Source organism: Tauraco erythrolophus, chromosome 14, assembly GCF_009769465.1.
Source record: "Tauraco erythrolophus isolate bTauEry1 chromosome 14, bTauEry1.pri, whole genome shotgun sequence".
In the NCBI taxonomy this organism is placed as follows: Eukaryota; Metazoa; Chordata; class Aves; order Musophagiformes; family Musophagidae; genus Tauraco; species Tauraco erythrolophus.
Genome location: NC_141478.1, coordinates 5,968,329 through 5,985,233, shown reverse-complemented (window position 1 = coordinate 5,985,233; position 16,905 = coordinate 5,968,329).

Sequence of the window (16,905 nt, the reverse complement as noted above, 5' to 3'; positions counted from 1 at the left end):
AAGCATGTTAAAGGGAAGATAGTGCAATATCAGCACAGGCACTGGGCCTTACAGGGCAGAATTCCCCCTGCGGAGCTGGTGGATCCAAGGAAGACATCATTTTGTTGCCTACACATGGTCTGACAAAATGCTTGGAGAGAACAGGCTGAAAGATGTAAATCCTCCAGAAGATCCAGGGCAAGACCTTGCAGTAGTGCTGGGAGCTGGTGTCGTCGCTATCTGGGAGGAGAGCTGGGCCACCCTGAATTATCCTGAAGGAGAGTTCTTTCTCTGTTTCTCTGTTTTTTCTGCAGATAGCAAAAGATTTAAAACAGGTGAGTGGTATCATACAACCTAAACCTTTTATTCTGCATTTCACATTGTCTTGGTTTATCTAGAATTCATGCTACATTGAGTGAATTAGGAGGTTGATTGAAAAGTACATTATATACTAGTTACCTGTGAGATGTGCACTTTAGAAGTGAAGGTTTAGGGGCAGAGGAAAAGCATATAATAAAGAGTAGTGTGCTTTGAAAGGTCTAGGCAATGCTGCAAGAAATGGCATTACCTCACAGTTGTCAAGGCTCAGAAGTTTTATTACCAAGGAATTTCACTTTTGCCTCTTATTCTTAACACAGTGACCAGTTCTGGGACTGAGAGGATTTGCTGATCTAATATAGATAGTGATTTCGTAGGTTTGTTCAGATTTATATAGACAGCACCATGGGATCAGGAATTACATTTAAAATGTAATAAAATGTTCTTGTGCACTTTTACTCACAAATACTGTACTTAAAAAAGTAAACATCAAATAATCTCAGATATCTTTCAAGAAAATGTTGACATAGCTCCAAGAGCTCATACAGATGACTGAATAGTTTTCTGAGTAAACTTAATAAACTCATATTCTTATTCTTTCAGTGTAGCGTGAAGTATCACATCATGGAGAAGAGAGAAAACTAAGCCATATAATTTAGCAGAAATCTATTTTAAACACATATTTCGACATATGAAGATGAAATATAGACATTTATGTAGGCATGTTTTTATACTACTTATAGTCTTAGAGTTTAAAAAACGATGACAGTTAAGTTTCACCCATGTAAATGAATCAAATATGCATTGTTAAAAATTTGTCTCTGCTCCTAAAGTGAGACCTCAGTCTTTTCCCACTCAGCAGCAATGTTACAATGATTTCAAGGGGCAGGATTTGACCCCCTAATGTCTGCAGAAGGACTTTGTGTAAGTTAGGAGTTTTAGCACAATTGCTCCTCTAAGTAGTCAAAATGATTCATCTACATTATCTGTCTTTATTAAACAGTCATTTACCCTGGTGAGTCCCACTCAAGGGAATCTTTATTATTCAGACAAGCCCTTACAGTCATAATGACACAAAATACACAGGAATAGTTAATAATACTGTTATTCCTAGGTCTGTGGATAAACATCAGCTGGTAATTTTATATCAACAATCCATCAGAGCCAAGACAAAAATCTATAGTTTACACGAGCAGGCAACCCATAATAATGTGCCAGGGATCTGGTGAATACTATAAAGCAAGACAGACCCCTGGGAGACACCAAATTTGGATTCTTAATGTATTTTGCCCACCAACATAAAATGAGGTCTTTCTTACAAGAATTAATGAGACTGCTGAAGACTGAGTAAAGAAGTTGCTTCATTTAAACACTATTGGAACCCATAGCTGTGCCACAGCTGGTGGCGTGACTGATACCATCAACCCGAAATCATTTAAGGACCAAAATACCAAAAAAATATATTCTCTATTCCACAAGGGGTAGATTCCAAGTTAGAACCTGCCCAAATCATTGATGATGCCAAGACCATCTCCAGTTGAAATACACTGCCTCTGCAATCATTTCTCCCTCAAAAGATTGCACGTGGACAGTGCAGCTTAATGACATTGCTGTGTTTCATGTCAGAATCCAAAATTAAGCCTGAGAGAAGGCCTCAGGGAGGCCTTTTGTGTTTGGGAATATCTACAAACCTTTGAAATTTTCATAATAATGCCAGTCAGGGCCCGCACTTCTGAGGCAAGGGGAGGTGGAAGGGAGTTTCCAATGTAACATCAGATTGAAACCCCTTCATAGGACTAGGTGAGCATTTTCACCTCCAAGGTACCTGCAATTTCATATGTGTTGGATGCTGAGAAGGCTCTTGATCTTTCAACTCTTTTTTAAGATTTTTACATGACTTCAAATAAACATCTTAGTTTTGTTATAGTCTTGAGGGAATAGGCCACATATTTTGGGGGTTTTAAGCACCTACTGAAGGACTGAAACATCATAAATCATGAAGTTTTGTCAAGTCTTATGTTTCTATGCATCTTTTTTTTAAGAAAAAGAAAAACTTACCATTCTTCGTAAGCTGCTTCAGATAACAAAGAGGCCTTGGAGTAGCCTCCAAAGGCTCTGTCCTTCATCAAAGCTGTACGAAACACTTCATTTTGAAACTACAGCTGAAGCAGTCCAAAAGTTTGAGAGAAATAAAACCCATTTTTTCCAAACTCCATCTGTTTTTGGATGTTCTGTGCCATCCCTCAGTGTAGTACCTCGGCCATGCACAGGGGAATTAGAGCTGCAGAACGAACACTGCAAGACTTTATGGAGTATAATGCTCTTTGATCTCCCTGGTTTCTGCCCGTAGACGAACACAGCAAGCTAAGCACAGCAATTAGCAGTAACAGCTATTAACAGGCTTCACAAAAGACACAAAAGGACACAAGTAGGTGGTTTACTGCAAGGCAGATAAAAACAAAGTGGGTGCTTTCTTTTGCACACCGCTTCTCCAGCGAGTTTAGGCTAAGGGACCAGAGGACTAACTAGCAAACAGTCCACTTCTAGTAAATAGACCTAAAAATATAAAATATATTGAATCTGTGAATACTCCCTGCCATAGAGGAAGTACATTTGTCTTGCCCTTAACAAAGACCTCTGTGAACAAAATTTTTGGGGGAAGACTAGTCTTGACTTCAGTGCTTTCTGAGTTTAAACTAAAGAAATCAACATGGACATCCCCATAAACATGTAGATTTCAGTGCACGAGGAAATTCAAAGGAAAATCAAACAGACACTGACTGCTCTGTAGAAGCAGAGTTATCTCTGTTGACTCTGTTGACCAAGGAGAGGCCATAAACAACAAAACTAGTTATGTTTCTGGACAAGAGTTTACAAGCCTGTCCTCTATCCCAATCACCTCTTATGAAAAGCCGAGGAGAGTACCCTAAGGCAACCTTCTGCTGTTTGGTTACAATGCTCAAACCTCAACATTACTTGGACCAAAGAACTGAGGTAGGTTATGAGTCTCGAGGTTGTTCTCTGTAGACCATTCAACTGGCCTTCCCAGATGCATCTCCCACTGCCTGGGAAACAAGAGTCGGGTGCGAGTGCACTGTGTATGTGAAACTTCTGTGCTGATAGATCACCCTGACTTTTCATGCTGTTTTGACAGTAGAAGCAACCTCCTCCCTGTCCCTCACAAGCCAGTAAATGATGTGGCAGCATTTGTTTGGTGTTATTTTGACAAACAACGCATGCTGATTAGAGTATCCCCATCAGATGATAGATTCACAGACACGATCTAATAAAATACATTTTTCAATATAAATACCAGTCTTTAGAGACAACTCATAAGAATACGGCATCAGGGATATCTCCAAAGCTGGCACGTTTACAAATACGTATATTTATACTGTACATACACATATAGGAATAAAAAGCTGGAAAGAGAAAAAAAGAACAAAGATGCAATAAATCAGAGAACATCTAAGGATTTTTAGCCATAAGCTATTTCTTAAATCAGGAAGGAAAACATGCATTAATCAGAACATTAGCTCCAGACAGTGTAACAACATCAGGAACATTGCTACTGTACAGAAAGTCATGAATCATAACAGGCCCACAAAACATTTATATGACTTTAACATCATCATTGGCTTTGATCAATAATGTAACACATGAAAGATAACAGGTTCATAACTTTCTCCCCCAGTGTGAACTCTGGATGTGTAAAAATCTACGGAAATAACAAAAATAGTAATAAATAATTTTTACTTTTTCTCCCCCAGCACCATGTCCAAGGGCATCTCAAAGCACATTAGAGACAGCAGCTTATTTTCCACAGCCATTTGATTCCAGTACCGTGTAATCAAAGTAGCCAAAAAGTTGCACTGCAAAAACTGGCTGATGATGCATTGAATTTCTGCTGTGCATAGTGACCATGTCCTCCTACCCGTCATGGTGGGTAGGTCCTGAGGATAGAGTAAGCTAGAGCAAAGATTTTGGCCAGTAGAGCAATCTCTACATGTGCCTCTGTGGCAGGCTGAATCTGGAGGATTCCCTGGGACTTTTTAGGCTCTGAAGCACTCAATTCAGTACCAGTTTCTTTCTCACTCTAAGCTGTACCAAAAGTAAATCATTATCTATGTTTGCTAGATGGAGAAAATGAAACATGAAGTAAAGCACGCTTAGCAGCACAATGAGTTCAGCAATAGAAGTCTGAGAGAGCCCTTTTCTGATGACTGAAAATCTGTTCTTGCTGCATTTCCATATTTCATGACCATTAGACTACACGCATTCCCCCACTTTATCCCCTCTCCTCAGAAGTGACTTTATTCACGTCCATGAGAGAGGTTCAATTTGCCTGCTGCGGTGCTGCTTCCCTGGGCTGAGAACCTCCTCAGAAGACAACTTTATGATCATTTAGTTTCTTTTCAGCCACTGACTTCAAGTGCTTGTTCTGAATAAATGGAGAATCAAAGATAGGGATACTATACAAAATGTTGAGCTACGTAGTGCCCTCTTTAATGTCCTCCCCTTTTCTTTCCAAATAATAACTCTGGATGTCGTAACTAATCTAACTTGGACCTGGAAAAAGCACTCGGCTCATATCTATTAACTGATATCTTTAGCATAGTGGAGATGACTGTAAACTATCGAAAAGTCTGTTAAGTGAGGAATGGGACCCTCCAGGTGAAGGAATTTCCATGGCCTTGCTCCCTGCCAGTATTTAAGATTGAGTGCTTCAGTGAGGTGGGAGTTGTATTTAAAAACTCTATCTACATTTATAGTAACTTAGCCTTAAAGGGACATTTTATCTTTTCCTCTCAGGAAAAAGTGTTCTTGGATTCAGATTCATTTAATCACCTTTTGTTCCAGCTATTGGTGAAATTTCTTATGGCATGGATTGCTTGAGGTTTGTTTTAATTCCTTTCTTCAAGAATGAGTCATGTAACGTATTCACCACTAAGGCACATTTTTGAGAGCTAGCTGGGGAAACATGATAGAAGCAGATACAACAAAAAGATAAATTTTCTTTCCCTCCCCCTCTTGTCCTCTCACTGAAACATGGTATATAGTTAATATCTAAGAGGAAGCTGGTGTGTTGTTGTAACACCTTTTCTTCACATCTAATCTGTAGAACCGGTCATCTGATCCCAATTCTCCTATTATTGTAGTAGGCATAACACGGATTGCAATCCAGTGTTGGGATAAAGAGCACATAAAACCGTCAGAAACATTTGTCAAGATTTTGCCTTACACTTACAGATGTTAAAACCAGAGGCACAGAAGCAGAGGACTCTTAACACATACGCTAATGGATATCGAGTGCTAAAATGATTTCTAATATGAATGCGTATAAAATAAAACTGATAGTTCTGTAAACACTTTTCTGTGACACTTTGTCCCCCATAAACTCTCCCTAATGCTTGTGCTTTTAAATGTTAACTTTATCTTAAATTTTTCAGAATCAGAATCACTAATACAGCTGCTTGGCGATGAATATAGCAAATATATCCAAAATTGTGTAACAGTTTTGACAAATACTTTTCTTTGTTTGGAAAGTGCTCACTTTAACTAATCAACACTCATCATTCTGTGTCTGGACATGCTAATCACCTAGTATTTTTTCCATTCCCTGATTGGAAGTCTGTAAGTTATTATAAAGAAGATAAATGTGTGATTATACATGTGTTTGAATACTTCTCAGATTAAGAGTTACTCTTGACAAAAACTGTATATATTCGGTGATTCAAAACCATATATATAAGTATCTACTGTCTGAATATTCACAATAATTAATGATGTGATCCCCTCATATACACTAAATAAAAGCTGGCACTACTATTCACAAAGATATCTGGAAATTTATTTTTGTTATTATTCAATTGCATTTTCAAAATTATTTCTCAACAGAAGAGTGAAAGTCAGTAGAAAACAAATATCTATCTATATATATACACCTTATCATACTTAATAGATCGCCATATCTTAGTCATAATAAAAAGATTAAATAATGAAAAACAAACAAAAGGTATGAGGCGACTTTCCCAGCAGCATTAATATATCAGTTTCTCAACTATGTAAACTGGTGTAAATCAAGTTAGGTCAACAGAACGAAAACAGCTTCAGACCTTTGAGCTCTTCTCAGAAAAAAGTACTTACACTTTCTGCTTATGACAATCTTACAACATGACTGTACTTGCACTTTCGGGGGTGTTTGGTTTTCTTTTTTGGACATAGAGAAATGAGAGTTTAGGAGAAGGATTTTCTTCTTGTTTTTTATTTTTATTGTATTTAATAATTCTCCCTAAAATAGTCTTCCACCATTTTTTTTCCCTACTAACCAATAATACGAGAAAGGTCTAACTCTACATATCAAAACTCTACCTTTAAAATACCGTGCAGCACAACAGGGCAGCCTTGTGATATGTTGGTTTCTGAAAACATATGTATTAATTTGGTTATTAGTCATAGAGACCTGGAAAATTCACTTAGTTCTTCAGACAGTACAGAAATCAGTGGACCTCAACTGTCCTTAATTACTTTCTCTGAATGTGATAACTCTTCTCAGTGAGTCTGACGCCCAGAGAAGCCAATATAAGTCCACAGTCTTTAACACTTCTGGACTAACATCATTATTCTCCCCACTCTGTTCTCTGCTTCCCCAAAACAAGAGAAAATTAAATATGCTGTTTACAGGCCCAATAGGCTGGGCAATGTTGGCTCGTTTTCATTACTGGCTGAATCAGGACATGAAATCCGTATATCTGAATTCAGGAAGGGTTTGTGTTGGCATCTGGTCTCACACTCCGCGCAGTAAAGATTTAGTTATAGACAAAACTTAAATTTAAAAGGATCAGAACTCCCTCTTATTAAAAAAAAAAAAAAATCTTCAGAGAGAATAGGATACTTTCAGTTGAATAATTTAGTCATTAAACGTAATGTTGCTGAATTAAAATCTCTTCCTTTGTCTTCCTGAATCTTCCACAGTCACAGTGAAGTTTTCTGCAGTTTTGAGGTAGAAATGAGTTAGAACTGCTTTTTTTCTTTAAAAAAAAAAAAAAAGTACTTACAACAGGAGCAGCTTTGAGAGCCGCACTCACACAGGCTCACTCTCCCTCTCTCTGTTAGGCTTCATTTGATAGCTATGAACTGTGGATAAAGAATAAATATGGCTTTTCAGTGCCCTAGGACTCTCACCTGACTTATTTATGTCTGACCTGGTAGAACACCACTGACCTTGGAAAGTTTAATTGAGGCTGGGATTATATGGCACTGCTTGAGGCCACCTGAATTTAGACGGTGTGACACACACTTTCTCTCTCTTACTGACTCTCTCGTGCCTGCTAAGGGATGCATGGGTGGGTATGGGGTGTGCGTGCACAGCTGTGTACCCCAAATTGAGCTTACCAGTGGGGGAACACCCTGTTGTAAGGCTACAGAGTGTGGTATCATAAGGGAAAAGAGTAGTATTCCCAGGCAGACAGCATGAATGTGTTAGGCTTGTTTGGTATTTTGTGGGTTCGTTGTCTTTTTTGCTTCTCCCAGCGTGTTTTCTCTGAGATCTGATTTTTACAGTTGACTCTTAACTTTTTATAACCCGATTCTGCCTAAGAACTGATAACTTAAAGCGTGAAGGAGAAAGAATTATATGGACGCTGTTTATACACTTGTACATATTGTGTTTAACATTCTTTAATTAAATTTAATTAAAGTGTATGATGAATGCTGATCATTTTCCCTCCTTTTGGTCTTCAGGAAAGTTATAGATGCTTAAAAATCCCCAAATTTAAGTTAAATGTAAAGAGAGAGAGAGGAAAAAATAAATGCAGGAGGAAAAAGATCTATAAGACTGAAAGGTGGAATAAAATGAAATGGCATAGATATCTGTTAGCCAGAGAGTACTATCTTTCCTACTGGAGGTTGTCCCTAGATGGATATAAACAGCTCTCATCTGGGTTTCTTCAAGGCAGAGGCCAACAAATACACCGTATTATGCATGGAGTCCTTTTATGACACAGACTATTGTCCACCGGAGACCGAGCAGACACCACTAAGCAAAGCTCACCTAAGGCCACAGGCAAGCGTCAAGCCCAAAGGGGATTCCTCTCCCATCAAAAGCACTCTCCCTTCTCCAGCCTGCAACATATATTTTCCCTGTCATTCAATGTTTATCAGTGCCAAAGCCCTGAGACAACCTGGCTTGAGCCACACAGGTAGCTGTGAACGTTGAACTGCTGGAAAGGTTAAAATATTCCTAGATGGAAACAGCCTATGAAATGTCCTTGGAAATAAAATGACTCCATGATGCTTTCAAGGCCAAAATTATCCATTCTATGCGTTATTTCTAATGTGCTTCCTGGACTGAAACTGTGACCGTTTTCTGTTTGTAGGTGTCATAGGAAATGAAATGAGGAGAGGGTTGTTGTTTAGAGCAGCCACAATTCCCCTACCTCTCTCCAACAGGCTATGCCATGAATCAGGATATATTCTATTATTTTTATAGTTCTATGCAGTGACGTAAAGCTTACCTGCGTCCCTAGCAAGGTGATACCAAGATCTGGCACACTAAAATCCTGGACAAGCTGTGAATATGAGCTGTTTGCTATTCATGGTCTGATTCCCACTCTCTATCTTACTAAATCCACAAAAATTGCCAGCTAGGGATAATTGCATCTGCACAGGAAAATATCCAAGATGGGTGAAGAAAGCACAACAGTAAAGCTATCTGCAGCTGTCTCTCATCATTGGTGACATCCTACAGACATTGCAGACAAACTGTATTTTTGGAAGCCTCTGGTGAACGGAAGAGATTTTAGAATGAGCAACAGACTTTAAGAGAGAATTGTGCCTTTTCCTCTTTTTAGCAATCCCTCTCTTCCCCTTTTGTGAAGCACCAGTTTAAGTGGCAGATCTTTCCAACAGCCAAGAATAACACCAGTCCGTGTAGCTGAACCATTTCAGCAGAGCTACGCTATGCTCCACAAACCAATTCAATACTCTGCCCTATTGCCATCCGAGCGCCTTGCCCTGAACATCTGGGAAGCTGAATACTCAACAAATATTGCCACTATGGATCATATTAACACTTACACTGATTTTAACTCAATTTCCATCCAATTCACCAGCCACCAGCCTTTATCATGCTCTCAGACTTACCCGTCAGGATTTCAGGATTCCTTGACTTTTGTCAATACTATTCTTATGCCCCTAAGCAGGCCAGTAAGGCTATCCACAAGAGTATAATTAAGTCTTTAAATTAAAAACGTATATATATTGAGAGAGTCTCATCATTAATCTGGACATGTCAGAACTGCATTTATTCATTATAAACAGGAATGGGAAAATTGCATTAACACAAATACACTTCTGAAGCACTACAGACAATAACAAAAAAAAAGTGCCAGAAAAAAAAAAAAAAAACTTTTTCTGTGATCCTTATTTATTACATTTTTAATAGAAAGTCGGTGGAGGTCTTATCTGATGTCATTTGGTTTAGGTTCCATGGTATTTTTTTGTATTTGACCAAATTCCCTTATCTTCTCGTTGCTTGTGTTCTGCTCTGCCAGCATCCAACAAACTGATATACTTATCTTCAATTTTATAATAAAGTTTTAGCTTCCACAGGATAAAAAAAGAAAAAGAGAGAGGGGAAAGGAAAATCGAGTCCAAGATACTAAACATATCAGACATGTGAGAGTGTCAAGGAATCCAGCAGTTAACCTTCTTACTATAGAAACTTTAATTGTTAAAAGACATTTGACTCATAGACTCATGACTATTTTTCTTTTATTTAAATTCTTAGTTATTCCTATTTGTATGCTCAAATTAAGAAAACTGTTATGATCTCAGGCAGTATCCAGTGAATATTTTGAAGCAAGGTTGGTGATCATTAGTTTTCTGTGATTTCAGTTAATAACCAAACGTGAAAAGATAATTAGAAGTGACAATTCTGAGGCAGGGAATATAAACCAAGGGCTAATGAGCAAGTTATTGTGCAAGTGTCCATCTCCTCTTTAGAGCTTTATTTCCCTCTCTTTCATGACATTTTTCCTTCCTAATTCTTCCTTAGATCTCACTTTTGCTACAGCTCTTCGCCATCTCCTCACCACTCATTCTCTCCATAGCTCTGCCAAAAATGACCTGAAAAACATTACAAATAACTGTCTCCTCTCCATACTTACTCTGCTTGTTCATTTCTTCTACAGATCTCTTGTTAAACTTGATTTACCTTAATTTGATACGAGTATATCTTTTCTTGGTTTTACTCCTTCCTCAGAGGTCCCATCTTAGACAGATTCTCTTCCATCTCTGTAGAAGCCAAGGTCTGACTTGCAAAGCAAACCTCCTTCAAGGACCCGTTTACTTGTTCAACTTGTAAAAGGCACATTTGCTCAGAGTTGAGGATAAAAATGTAACATTTTTTGGCCCCCTTCTTTACAGTTAAACAAAAATAAAAGTCTGGAAATAAAAACTAAAGGGCTACAGAGATGGAAGAGGACAGAGAACAAGAATATGAGTCAGGAGCCAGGTTCCCAGCTGAAATAAATCAGTCCCATAAGCCATAGTGCAGCAACACCAATTTAAAGCATTTGAGGATCTGGCCCAAGGTTAGCTTTACTTTGCTTTAATAAAAAAAACACATCAACAAAACTGGAGAACAATGAACGTGGCCCTAGTACACCAAGCTGGGCTGGGTCTGAAGAAAGGGAGCTAACTGGCTTATTATATAGATGTTATACTTTGACAAAATGTGACAACTACACCTTCTCGTTTCCCCAGTGGCCTCCAGGAGACTTAAGATTTAGTATCCTATAGAACACTTTAAGCTTGAAAAACTTCTTCTTATGGTTTCTTATGAGTCCTGGAGGCTGTGAAAGAGATTACAATGTCTTATATTAACTTCTCTCAGCTTGCGAGAGGTATGCCAGTGGACCGATACTACGGTCTCCTCGTCATCTGCAGAAGTGGTACTTCTGAAACCACAAGTCCTTCCCCTCCAAGTCAGAAAACGAGCCGTTTCCAACAGCAGCTCCACGTTTTTTCACAACCCTACCGAGTTCCAGGCCAAGTGTGTCAGCATTGCCACAGCTTCTGATCTTGTGCAGCCATCAGTTTAAAATGTGCAATTTCCATGCACATCTATTCTGTGCTCAGTGCAATTTCAATCCCCAGGACAGCCAAGGCATGGTGAGATCAAGTCTGCTTACTCTGTTTCAAAGTCAACTGAAAAATAAGAAATAAAAAGAAGAGAATAGTAAGACAGAACGAAAAAAATAAATCTTGTATGTGTGCCCAGCCTTTCTTTTTCCCCATCTGACAGGTTCTGGTAAAATCCGTTGGAATATTTTGTTTTGGGGTAGAGGATGAAGGAATAGTCTGGTACATCAGGCCCTTTGAAAGGCTTGTATTACCTCCACGTCCTTCAGCTGTCCTCAGGGGAAACTGCATGTGATTTTTGGTATCCGAGTGAGCACACAGTATAAACAGATTCAGATCTCCCCAAGGTTCCACAGATGGAGATCCACAAAGGAGACAACTTGTGAGTTACCCAAGCAAGGGAGGTTGGGGCTCTGCTACACACTCATGCGCTCTCTCTGTTTCTCAGTTTCAGCTAAAGAAGGAAATATTAACACATATCTCTTGAAAACGTGTTTTCTAGAGACTCATCTGGAGCCTTGGGAATCCTTCTCAAGCCAAAATGAGGTGCTTTGGCTAATTCTAAATGATCTACAAGCATCGAAACAACACTGATTTCCTCACATCTGAGTGTCAAAGATTGGTCCTGAAATATTTATATTCCTTGTCATGATATCTCTCAAAATCACGACATTCTGGGAAGCAGAATCATCACCAGATGCTCTTGATTGGTGCAAAGAACCACCCACAACGTCTGTTCTTCCCAAGATTCTTAAAGCAGCACAAGACTGGAGGAAGCTGGATCCACTTTAGTTCCTGAGTCAACAAATTTCTGAGACGTTTTGTATCCTACAGTGGAAACAAAACAGGGATGTCTGTCCCTATGCAACAAAATCCCAAAAGACTAATTACGACTGCCTGCTGTTAAACTCAAAAAATCCCACTTTCAGTAAACCCTGCTCCATAAACTGGAGGTTTTATACTTTGCACATGTGGGAAAATTTAGTTCTGAGAGGTTATGATCTATACCTTGAGGACACTGGAGTCCTTGCATTAGTCTTTTAGGCTGAGAATTACCTTTTTGAGGAAGTGGGAAGTGGCTGAGAAACACGTTTAGCTGAGAGACCATGGGAGAAACACAGCAGCATGGTAGCATGACAAGAATCCAGAGAAGGTCCTGGGTTGTGAGGCTACAAGCCGATCCTGCTGTCCTCTTTGGACAAAGTGCTCTAAAGTAATAGGCCAAACAAGTTTTTTTCATTATGTCACTTCTAAATGTGTTTACAGCATATCTTTCCTGGAGGAATAATATCTAACTGGGCTAGCACAGATCTAGGTTGCTTCTTATCTAGGGCTCGTGGACAGTTTATATTCTGCAATATACGCTCTACCATGCAAAAGGCCAAGGTTGCTCTAAAGTTTCCCCTGTGGCAGGAACCCTCTTTTACTTTTTTTTTTTATTCCATGTAGACAAATTTAACAATTTGCTGTGTGTCCATAGTTAAAGATGAGAGCAAAGTCCTCTTTTTTTTTTCTGTCCAGCACAGGAAGCCACATTACAAGACCACAGACTGAAATTCCCAGCGGTCTTCAGAACAAAACACTTCCATACTTCCAAGCACTGTCAGCTTGTCAGTGAAGACTCTACTCCCTCAGCTAACACCTATTGTGACCAGTTGGTCTGAAATAAGGCAAAAACATTTTGGAAGTTTAAGAAGCCTTTTTCGATTCCCCATCTTTATATTTTCTTGAGCACCTAAAATTTTTCAGTCCAAGCAAACGATTCCATTTGAAATATTGTTAAGAGGTGTCTAGTTCCTGTGAGGTTTTGAAAATATTTTTGCATCTACAGTATATTCACCCAGACAAGCTTCAGATAAACGTCAAAATTTGAACGTCTACCAACTTATCACAATTACATGCTTTTACACTCATATTCAGATCTTCGCTGTGGAAACAAGAAAAAAAACCACTCACAGATGAAAAAAAGCTTTGTACATACACATTCACACATAGTTACTTACACATAGCCAGATATAAATCCAACATACATCATTTAGACAAATAATGTTATAGTCATAAATCCTGGCTGCAAATTTTCATGACATAAAAAAAAAAAAATATAGTATTTGTATTTCGAGGAGTCCCTTTGCTTTTCAATTACTATCAGAACTTGTGTAATGTTACTTTGTGTGTGTGTGTGTGTATGGGTGTGTGCACATGGACATGCATCTATGCACGTGTCTGTACATAGATGTACACTTCTGTATGTCACACTTCAGCCTTTTTATTCAGATTTTTTTAATGCTTATTTACCATTTCCCCTAGCCTGCTTTCATTTATCCGCAGCCCACTAAGTACCTCAGTTTCACTTGTATAAGAGGCATGATTTGATTTACAGGGTTAAGAGATTTTAAACAATACATTTAATGCTGCTAAGAGCCTGAAGCAACATCCTGAAGCAACAGGCTATCGTTCCCTAGGCTTAAAAATTAAGATTCACTGGACTGTGAAGGTCAATGGGAGACTCGGGAAAGGGCAAACGGTCTGGTGTGATTACACTATGTCTGAACCAAGCTGGCTTTCCCAACAAAAATATGTCAAGGAATACAGTCAACTCATAGATATAAATTTCTTCTCTGTGCTTCTGCCAGTGTTATATTTGAAGAATCCTGCCAAACAGTTTAGTCCCAAACCTTGTGTTTTGTATTAAATAACAGGATTTAATAAGAACTGTTTATATTTGCATGAAATCAGAAAAATGTAATAATGACCTATGGAAAAATTCCTCTTTCCCAAGCTCAAATTTTAATATATCCTGAAACACAGAAACTGAACCACAACTGTTACTGAATGACAACCAGCAAGAAAAGATCCATCTGCAGCTCCTCCCTGCCCTTCTCCAGGACTGTGCATTCAGCCTCTGGCCTTGCCAGCGTTTTTTTGTCAGGACAGGTGGTTGTAGAGAGGTGGGTATCAGTCTCTTCTCCCAAGAAACAGGTGATAGGACAAGAGGAAATGGCCTCAAGTTGTACCAGGGAAAGTTTAGATCAGATATTAGGAAAAACTTCTTCTTTTGGGCTTCTCACTACAAGAAAGACCTTCAGGTGCTGAAGTGTGTCCGAAGGAGGGCAACAAAGTTGATGATGAGTCTGGAGCACAAGCCTTATGAGAAGTGGCTGAGGTAGCTAGAGTTGTTTAGCCTGGAGAAAAGGAGACTGAGGGAAGATGTTATTGCTCGCTATAGCCGCCTTTCAGGTGTCATGCAGACAGACGCATGATTAAAAAAAAAAAACATAATTCTGCCAGTGACATCAGGCTCAGAGTCAGATATTGATCTGCTGGCTCTTCCTGTTTCTTCCCTCATCATTCCCTGCAACTGGAAGGATAGAGGAGAACACTACTGTGCCCTTGATCCCTCAACCAGTCATCCCAAGGCCCTGAAGTCACCCTTGGTTTCTCTCGGACTTCTTGTTGCAACTTTATCACTGCCCACTTGAAAAATCAATAACAGATTATAATCTGAGGGCCGTACCAGGGTAGGAGGCTCTCTCTTCACATCTTTAACCCAGGCCCCAGAAAGGCAGCAGACTTCCTCAAGTGTGTCCAGTCTGTGATTTGGGACTTCAGTTCCCTTTAGAAGGGAGTCTTCTTTGACCAGTCCTTTTTTCTTTATGGAAGCAGTTTTGATGCAAGACATAGGCCAGTTTAGCCTTGGTGCCACCTCGAGGCCAGATGAACCATCACCCATCAGTTCCACGTGCAGAGCCTCATATCTGTTTTGCAAGAACACCTGGGAAGGTGGGGTAGTCATAGAGGAGACACACAGGAACTTGTCAGCATTGTCACCTATCCCTTAAGTCACCGCGTTCAGCCAAGAGAAGAGAGGACAGGGAATCCCGTTCCTCTACCTGGGTGCACTTCCCAAAGGTGTGCTGACTGCTGCAGCCATCCTGTACCGGTGTAAGAGCAGCGCACACACCGCAGCCTGGCACCTGGGTGGTGGCACGTTCCTACCAGACATCCGTCTGAGAAGGTGCATCAGTAGTGGTGGGTCAGCGCCTGTCCTGCCCGTCCTTCCATGCAAACTGTCATGTCACATCCTTGCTGACATGCCATGGCCCATTTGCCCACTCTGATCACGGTACTCCTGATGGCTTGAGTTTCCTAAGGACTTCTTTTATGTGTACGGGGCGTCTCGGCCACCATTGCTCCCGGCCTCACCCAGGTCTCCTCAGTAGCTGTCACAGGAGCTGCGGGTTCCCGGAAGCTCTCAGCTTCCCCTGAGGTTCCCCCGTTTCAGGAAACCCCACTGTGCACCACTCTGGAGCACTCCGCTGCCAATCATGCTGGCACCAGAGCTGCTTGCCTCAGCAATCAACACACATGATTAAAAGCAATTAAAGGTCTGATCCATTGAACTCAAAGATGCAATGGAAGGTTTTGACTGATGAGGAGGGACAGCTTGATATGGGACATCTGATGAGTTTACTGTCCCAGATGTCCATCCTGTCCCTCCTTCTACAGCTATGTGAGCAATGGAGTCAATCCACTCCCGAACCACTGCAGTTTGCCATACATTTTTTGAAAACCAGCTGAAATTGGTGATGATTTACCATAAAATGCTATGCTGTAAATGACGGTATGTCACGGACTGACGGACAAGCAGTATAGACATCTTCGCAGCAGAAGCAGGACAGGAGGCAGTAGCTTCATCAGATGTCCCAAGCAAAGCCATTTTGTCAATCAAAGCCCTTGTAACAGACCTACACATCAGGATTTCGGCGTATGAAACTCATTGTTGTTGAGAGATGTGGCAAAGCCTCTGAATTCATGCAGACTTAGTCCAAAATATGACTAAGTGGGATGTAAGGGGGATGTACCTGTTGCGCTGACTTCTGTGCAAAATTTCCGTCCAGGGGGTCTGTCCTCTACAAGGGAGATTTGGTCAAAGATAACACGTTACCCAAAACCATCTGAACCTCCCACCGATTGTTTCTACAAAGGAACAGAAATTGAAGTGGAACAATAAAAATAGTTCTTTTCCACTCTCTCATTGTTTTCCCCTTCACCGGACACATCGCTATTGACTCAATTACGTAATAATAACAGCAACAGCAATAGAAATAAGAGATTGGAAAAAAAAAAGCCATATCTTTTATGTTAGCAAAGAGAACAGTTCTATCATAATATTAGCCACATACAGTCCAGCGTTAGTTACCAGACCTTGAAAACCAGTAAAAGAGACATAAATAGGAAGGTTAACGCAGTTCTGGCTGAGTGGGGAAATGAGAAGGCCAAATGTACATTAGTCAAAGAAAGAAAAATAATATCCCAGAAAATGAATAAGAGATAACTATCCTCAGAATAATACTATATAAATACATTTGCTGTAGGTCACATAAAAGATTCATGGCACACACATGTACAGGTCAAATTACCTTTAAATATTAAATTTCTTTCCAGTGGGGAAGAATTTCAGAT